Source organism: Ctenopharyngodon idella, chromosome 9 (assembly GCF_019924925.1).
Source record: "Ctenopharyngodon idella isolate HZGC_01 chromosome 9, HZGC01, whole genome shotgun sequence".
In the NCBI taxonomy this organism is placed as follows: Eukaryota; Metazoa; Chordata; class Actinopteri; order Cypriniformes; family Xenocyprididae; genus Ctenopharyngodon; species Ctenopharyngodon idella.
In genome coordinates this window covers 11,732,165-11,741,286 of record NC_067228.1, presented here as the reverse complement: position 1 = coordinate 11,741,286, position 9,122 = coordinate 11,732,165, and the positions used below count along the sequence as shown (strand labels likewise).

The 9,122-nt window shown below is 37.2% G+C and overlaps 1 protein-coding gene across 2 annotated transcripts in view; it reads left to right on the top strand.

The window, feature by feature from the left end:
• The first annotated feature begins 351 nt into the window (after positions 1 to 351).
• Positions 352 to 9,122, top strand: part of lypd6 (LY6/PLAUR domain containing 6) — a 32,563-nt gene continuing 23,792 nt past the window's right edge. Inside the window, exons 1-2 of one of the 2 annotated variants that reach the window (XM_051906533.1) lie at positions 352 to 424; positions 3,735 to 3,955. The gene's annotated coding sequence lies outside the window, so the exon portion shown is untranslated. Of the gene's footprint in view, positions 425 to 3,734; positions 3,956 to 6,719; positions 6,904 to 9,122 lie in introns of those variants that run through there. The other variant, XM_051906532.1, reaches the window with a different exon arrangement.

The following is a 9,122-nucleotide window of genomic DNA, read 5'->3' as shown; positions in this document are numbered from 1 at the left end:
TAATTGGCAGCCGACAGTGTTTCTAGAGGGATTTTGTTCTCCATGAGGATCTGACCTCTCAGAAACCTGGTTGAACCAAACCTCAAAGACAGCCCTGTACCCTCGGTGCCACTTAGTCATGAGAGGATAAAAATACCAATGGCCGAGAAGTTATTTTGATGGACTGCAGAGCAGTGGCCCTCATTGTTTATTGCTTGCAACCTTTTAAATAAACACTGAAAATACAGTGAATTAGCACAGGTGTTTGTTAATTTATAAAGTGTACATTATTAAACTGATTGTATATGGCAGTATAAGGTAAGAAAGAAGAAAAACTCACTGAAACTGAAGTCTTTTTCTTCCAAAATTTAGGGAGCTGCTTGCAGAGCCAGCATTTTTGGTCATCAAAGAAGGCACATTCCCTTTTTGAAGATTATTACAAAAGGTAGGCAACTCCTTTATAATGTCTTCTGAAGGTGTGGTCACATATACCAATGTTTGGTCAATTTTCTCAGGCAAAATCAAGTAAGATTTTGCAGTGATTTCAAGTTGGTCATACAAGTTTACAGTGTTTACCATCAGAAAGCTATTTGTTTTGAAAGTGACTTCTGTATGAGTGGCGCTTTATACATCACTACACTGTTGACAACAGACAGTGGGCCTTTTTGCCCAAAAAACTGATTGAAATTTCGCTTAATGTGACCGCACCTATAGAACACCTTGTTTTAGCCAAATTACTGTAAATACTGTATATCCTTTGCATTCTGGAATTAACCTCTTCACATTGTGTTGAGCTCAGTGAAAAAATTAAATAACTCCAAGATGGTGGACAGAACGAGACTAACCCACATTATAAACTATAACATCCAAGAACAAATAAATGTCTGTGCAAAAACTGAAAGTAAAGAATCAAACCTCTGCTACAATGCTGACGTGGAGCTGACGAAAGAGGACAGGTGTATCTTATTCTGTGATCTTTAAGCGCATGTGAAGAGCAGTTTCTGTGAAGTCTGAAGACTTGCTGAGATCTTACACCCCCTGCATTGCCAACAAACCTTTCAACATGAAGAAAAAATAACTTAGGGCTGATGGAAAGTACATACTTGGCCCCTGCTGACCCTCTCTCTCCAAACGTTTAAGGACCAGAAATAGAATGTGGATGCAGATTGTCGCTGTGTGACATCTAATGGAATTTAAGCGTATTCAACAACTAATCTCAAACTCTTTTTCTTTTTTTCTTTTTTGAGAAAAAAAAAATTTAAACATTAACTTCAGCTAAAACCTTAGAACCTAAAATTCAGCTAAATGTTTCATTATCCCTCCCACATTCAAATGTGTTAAAAATAATTTCACCCAAAATTTCAAAAATGAAAACTCATTGGTTTTTGAGGTCAAGCAAGTACATTTGAGCTTCCGTTTACCATATTTGATGTGCTCTATAGCTGCGTTTCCACCGCAGGAACTTTACCCAGGCACTAGGAACTTTACCCAGGCACTAGGAACTTTGGGGTGGTACTTGACCAGTGTGTTTTGACCACAGGAACCAGGGTCTAAATGAAGTTCCAGGTAAAAAAAAAATCCCCCTCTGAAAGTAACTGCTCGCTAGGTAGTACTTTTTCAAAGTTCTGGAACTTTCGGGGTGGGACTTGCACGCTGAACTTTCTAATTGGTTGAGTTCATGCAGCATTTTATTTCAACCATCGTTTTTTTTTAAAGGCTGTTGTGTGTGTGCAGTGAAACCGTTGTAAGAGCTGTTTGATATTCGAATCAATGGAGTTTAAAAAATACAACCGATGGACTGAAGATGAGGTTCAGGCTTTATTGACCCTTCGCCGGGATTTTGATTGATAGGCGATCTAACCAATCATAACGATGAATCCGCCATTTTGTCTGACAAAGCAGTCAGGGGAGTTAGTAGCAAAGTCCCTTGAAGACAAGTCATTTCACTCGGCGGCCATCTTTGAAACGCCTCTCGGGCATTCAAGTGCAGCTCCTCTTTGAATGGGGAAACATCAAATTCTCCAAAGCTGTTTGCCAAGCTTTCGATTAAATTTCATATTTAATAAATTTATACATTTTGTTACTAAACGCTCGAATCATGACAAAAAATGGTATTTTTCAGGCTGGATCAAGCTAATGCGCAGTCCTAAATGCGCATCCTCATTTCGGAGGCGCGTGTCTGACTGTTTCTATAGGAACCGGAGCTTCTAACGGCCGCTGTAGTGACGCAATGACTTTACCAATCGGCGATTGGCTCTTATTTAGAAGGCGGGACTTATTCCTCAATATTGCGCGTTGCACTTTCTCCCATTCAAAACAATACGAGTGACGCGTCTTGTGTTATTCTATAGCCTATAGATCTTATGCGCCAGAGAAACAAGCGCGCCGCCATCTTTATAATATTCTCTTTGAACTTTCGTTTTCGCGGTAGCTCTGTATATTTCTATGGCATTGCTGTCAAAGAATAATTAGCTGGTGAAGTGGATTTACTTGTTGTACAGTTAATGAAAATTATCGTGAGCATTGTAATGTTTAAAGCAGATGTCTTAACAAATGTCAGTCGACCGGGAAGATTTTAAAACGAGCAGTTCATTCATAAATATGTAAGATCACTGTGGAAATACAAATCGGAAGACAAAAGACAACGAGCGCTGAAAAGGGGCGGGGCTACATAAGGTCTATAGTCTTTGGTTAGTAGATAAACGTTGGTGGACTTCAATTTGAAAAATGATGTGTACTGACATCTTTCTGTGGTTGAAATGTGGTTCATTCATGTTTATTTGATGATATAAATTAACTAGTAAGAAGAGATGATCAGTTCATGAGACACTTGATCTGAGGCGCTACAGCAATCTGTCACGACACATTAAAGAGCCACAAATCGGTATTTATTGTTTAAATTTCTTTAAAAATTATAAAATTTGAAATTGGAGACTTTGTTTCATATCAAAAATAACCTGCTCTGTCTTGTCTGTCGATACGTTGTCAATGTGAGTTTATGTAATTTATTTTTCACTGTGAGAACATGATGTGTGGCGAGAGCGGAATGGCTTGTCGGACATAGCAACAGTAACTAAAGGAGGCGGGTCTTTGCGAACGGTCAATTAAGCTTATGCCGAGGACGAAATCCAGCGGGAACTAGAAAGTCGCGCGCAGTCCTATGTCACCGGACTATCTTCACGGTACTTTAGACCACTATGGAAACGGAGCTAGCAATAGGTCTAGGGGGAAAAAAGTTCCTGGGACAAATTGTTCCGGGTATTTTCGGTGGAAACGCAGCTTATGTGCGTTGATCAATGTTTATATGTGAATAAAAGCCTAAATGAAATCTGTTCATCATATAAAGCATATATATCTTTGCTGAAGACTTGGATTATGTATTACTTTTACAATCTTTTTATTTACTTTTTGAAGCTTGAAAACATTGATTACATAGACTTTTAATTGATGACCAAAAATTAGAGAATATTAAAAAAAAAAGTCATTTTTGTTTTGAAGATAAATGAAAGACTGGATTGGAATTACATGAGGGTCAGCAAATGATGACAGAATTTTCATCTTTGGGTGAACTAATCCTTTTAGCTGAAAATTACAATGTAATGTATGAGTAAATGACCCCAAAACAACAAAAATCACCTAAAGCAAATGTCAGAGATATGACTGTAGATGAAACCAGAGGGGAAAGAGGTGGCATAAGATGTTTGAAGTAGGAATGCAGAATTGCTAGCATTTCATGGCTAAATCCTCTTTTGCAGATGGGCATTTGTCTCATTCGGTAGAAATGATTGATGTGTTGAGGAAGGATCGGTGCTCCTTGAAGAGACCAGCGAGGATGATTGAAGCATGCCGGAGGCACTAATGCCTTCACCACCGTCCCTACAGTACGCATCATCAAAGCCAACCCGTTCGTTGAGATGATTGAGATGATTATGTGCCTCTCGCATGCCAACCAACTCAACTAGATGTCTGGTGACAGGTAAGAGGACATACCAGGTGTGTTATTCCCCTCTGGAGGTAAATAGCATAACATAGCTTATAATAGCAATAACTTGTCAGCTCATCAATGTGTTTTTGACTTGGCACATCGGAAAATACCGAATATCACAGGTTTTTTGTCTTTGATAACAGGAAGTAGATTTTCAGGTAGAATGAATCCTAAATTGGAATCATCTCCATCACAAACCTCAACACAAATGCAACTCAGATGTTCCTAAAAGAGCGTGCCGGTGTTGGTTTGCAGCTGTACAGCCTGAGGCACAAATGACAATGGCTGTTTAATCTGTTTGTTACCTTCTCCTGAGTGTTTATAGCAGCTCTATTTTCAGACGAGCTTGAGGAATGTAGAAGTTCCTAGAGTGTATCCTAGAATTATTTATGTGGTCTTTCTAGAGAGTATTAACATAATACAGCCTCAAATCTTTTCCCTAGAGCAGGGCCTCACATAATACCATGCGTTCATTTCATTGTTACCGTTTAAAATTTTCACAGCTGCTGTAAAGCAGGCACCATTATACTTTTGTCAAAAGAAGAAAGGTCAGTTATGATGCCAAAAGCATGCAAAGAATTGAACTACTTGCCTTCACTCTGTTTCTCTAGTTCCTTTGTGAACTCCTCTTTCTCTGCTATTCACTGTTCATTTCAACCTGTAGTAAAATTATCCTTATCTCGTGGCTCTGCATACCAGTGAGACACTGCACTTCCATTACATGAAATCTGACCCTGCAGGAGGAGGTTGTAATTATGGCTGAATGGCTGATTTTAGATTTAAACTTCAAGCGGAATCCAGTCATGCACAAAATTTGTACATGGTGCTGATGCTCTTTTCTTCACGTCAGGCTGTTCCAGTGATTTCTGACATGCTGTGTGGACACTATCTCAGCCTCCCCATGTCAGAAATGAAATTCATGTATGTTATACTTTTGCAGAAGTCTGAGAACTAGATTTTTGTATTGTGTCCTATGGTACTTGCATTTAAAATGAGATATATGAGTAAACTACATGAAAACACTGTATTACATGGCTGATCTCACCTCATGATCTACCCCTGCCATCAATCTCTCTGCACTTTCCTAAAACGGCAGAGGTTTCCCTCACTGCTGTCGAAATCCACTCACTACAAATCAAACTCTCATCCTGTGCAAAGGTTCTTTGCTTTGAAGTCGATCTTTAGACACAGGCTTTTAAGTAGCTAAGATGGATTTATTTACACTTTATGTTAATGTTTTTAGGGCCCTAGAGTTTTTCCAGATGAAATCAGTTGTCTTCAAAGCACCAAATCTTTAATTACATATTTAATCATCAATATTTTGCAGGCTATACAGAAAAAGAGAGCCAAATCCTTTACCTATTTAATTTATTTATATTATTATTTATATATTTAAATTGTTTATTATTTAAAATAAAAATATTCACAATTATTTAAAATTACAATTTAATTTATTATCAGTTCTTGTATTGAGAAAATTGTCAACAGCTTGACTTGCATGCCACACATCTTGATTCCTGTCATATTTATCAGGCTCTCTGTCTTTAAGTTGGTAATTGTTGCCTTGGGAAAACATTTTGGATTTTTGTGGCATGGAGCATCTTACATCCAATTCATGACATCAGAGAATATAATATTTGATGGTTTAGCGCAATTAGTTAATAACAAGTTAAGCAATGCATATTTACTGCGAGTGTACGTGATATAATGTGTGAGGTCGACACTTTTAATCAAAGTGATTCACTGTGCACTAATTACAGAGACAGTCCTCTTGAAGCTACCTGCAGGGTTTAGGGCTTTGCTCAAAGGCACAACAGTGACAGGGGGGTCTGTGATGCTCCCCAGTTTATGGGTCACCCCCACCCTCCACCATAGCTTTTAACTCGTCCTCACAAACAATGTTTATTTGCAGATTTACGTGAACGCCCACAAGACAATATCTCAAAGTGACCTGATCTGGTTGGTATATGCCTACTGAAAGTGTTAAGCAGATAGGTCTGTTCCTAATTTACTTTGAATATACAGAATCATGACTGTAAATGTGAATAAATAGTCACAGATCTGTTATCTTCCTACATTTAGGGTACTTTTCCTCTATAAAAAAAAAAAAAAAAAAAAAAAAAAGCCTTCTTGGTTTTTGTTTTTCCCACAACACTAAATAGCAATTAACCAACAAGTAATATATTTTTCGACTGTCACATGCTTTGAGACCCACCAAAAAGTTCCTTAAAAGGGGGCTTTTAGCTCCATTCTACCTTATATAAATTGCATATTATTTGTTATATATATATATATATATATATATGAACGCTAGATTATAACCATTTATTAGTCTGTTTTGTGAGACACACTGAGAGTAGATGTTTGAATTGACATTTACTGTGTTTTATTCACCAGCAGAGGGCCAACTAAAAATCCCCTGTCTCAAAACCTAGTGAACTGCCTATCTAGACAGCACATTTGGCATCATAAATGCATAGTTTTTACGCAGCAGATGCTCATCAAGTCAATTCACTATTATGCACAAGAAAGCTTTTGAAACAGAACCATCGACTGAACGTTTTTCTGATGGATCAAATGTGGATTTACACTAAAGTTAAAAAAAATAGATACAGTGGACCTGGGCTTATAACTGATCTGCAATACCAGATATTTTAGTCATGGCTTCAGGTAGTGTAAATAAAACTCAGTACAGTAGGTGTGTATGTGTGTGTGCTGATCCATCGGGACGCGCCTCCTCTCGACCTCTGATAGGCGCAGCCGAGCGTCTCATCCGCCTTTTAGGAACCTTTGAGTTCACAGGGATTCGGCTCGGACGTGTCATGAGTACAGACAACTGAAAGGACACTATTGATATACAGGACTTTCTTCGAATCTTGCCATACAAGGATAAATCTGCCGTGATAAAAGTTTGGCTACAGTCGTTTGAATCATTTTCGGTAAGTAGCCTGGCAACCTTTTTATTTGACCTGCTGCGATTGGATTAATGACTGAGCACACCCTTCAAAATCTGAACAAATGACCTGTTTTCATCTCTATAAGAGTGCTTTTTACCTGTTTTGGTGGAAAATGCTTTTAATTCACTGCACCTCTGGGATCCAATCCACAGTCGAAAGACAGTTAACATTAGTAAATAACAGCGACAGACTGTTTGACAGCGTTGCGTCAAAACTAAAACGATTGCATTATAATCAATTATACTGAAATACACTCACGAGCTAAACGCTTCCACTGGTTACAGTGAAGATGATTTAGGTTACACAATGTTAGGAATTTCAACGGGAAAGAATGTAAAAAAAAAAAATCTAGAAATACATATTTATTGGTGAATTATAAGTTATTATACTGTACGATGGAATCATACGTTTTAAAATATATTTTGTAATTTTACTGTAAAAAATGTTTTCGAAGTAAAAAATGTATGGGTATTAAAAAAGGCAATATGTTTTTATGATTAAATATTTTAAAATATGCTTTTTATTAGTTTATTATTTATGGGGGATGAGACATTCCCAGAATTCCCTTCTCATGCGTTTAGATTTTAAGAAGTTAGTTTCTTCTTATTTATGTAATCATTTATGTACATTAGAGTGTAGAGTTTATGTTGCTTTTTAGGTTTAGTTCGAGTTTATTCGCTATTTTAGTGTTGTATGATAGCCTGATGTTTTGTCTTTGTGTGGGTAACACTGCTATGTGTTTATATTACTATTGACTACTGTTGCTGAAGAGGTATTTTGATGAACTATAAATTATCATGTGGCTTTTTATTGTATTATCTTTTTGTGTTATTATCAGTACATTTTACAGTGACAAACAGATTAGCTAAATAGGTTTGTGTATTTACATTATATAGTTAAGTGACATATAATATACATAGGAACTATAAAACAGGATACAGACAGCAAAATACCATAGCGTAATTCTTCACAAAACCACTGCCAGTTTTTGATTACAAATTTAAAGATTTTACTTTTTAAACAAATGTTTTTGTCATGTAGTTTGATGCATAACAGTCCATATATGGTAAGGTGTGCAAAAGTAAGACACAATGCCATTTTCAAAGGTCATCCTGTCAAACAGTTGCACATTTTCATTGATATTTTACACTATGCAATTAAACATACAAATTCAGCTCTCTGTAAATTACACATTATCTGTGCATGCAATTATCTGTGCATGTCTTAAACACAGTGCTGGCCAAATAAGTGAGTTATCTTCAATGCTCGTTAAATGTGTGTATTTTGACATTCTGTCAAATGCTAGTAGTGACCTGTCATGCACTGCATTCATAAAAGGTCAGGAATTACCCTCCCTGCCCTCCCTGATTCTATGCCAGGAATGTTCAGTGTCATGCATTTGTATTATATTATATGGAACTAATCCGCAATAAAGCACTCTTGCATCCACTAGTGTGAATACATGCTCAACAATGGATCTATAATATTTCATAATAAAATATGCAGCAGGTGCATGGATACAGCAGTGCATGTTTATTTAGAAATGGGGCTGATTTTATGAATTTGATATGAACCCTTTGCCTAGATAGAGCTTTGTGTGCTGCTTTGTGTTTGCTGTGCTTGTAGGAGTGGTTAGTTCACAGTGTGTACGTATACATTGGTTCTTTCCATTTGTTCTCTGTAGATCTTAATGTAGTTTTGTAGTGGATATGCAATATGTAGGTCACAGCAATACTTGATATTATTATACAGTATGCAATGTAAAAATGTATGTTTAATGTGTTTTGGCTTACAGCAAATCACTAATGTTGACCAACCAGGCAAATGACGTCTTCTCATTTCAATGACCTTTTTATGAAAATGCCCCTTGTAGCCCAGACTGCTGTTTTTCTCTTTCAAGGGACAATGCTTAATCTCATTTAGCTGTAATGCACCTGTGTTGTGGTGGAGAAGACAAATGACTCCATGCTCATTTCCACAGTCTTTTTCAGTGCAAAAAATAGTCTGAAACACATTTTATCTGTAGTCTGTGTAGGGGGTGTGAGTACAGACTCAACACAGGCAGCCAAGGACGCGAGAGGAAGGTACACTGTGAACTATTCTCATTTAGCAATGAAAGGAAATCCATCGAGTTACTTATGAGCCGAGCTTCCTTTCATATCAGATAGGAGAAAACATTTCCACTGAGATGGAAAGCGCTT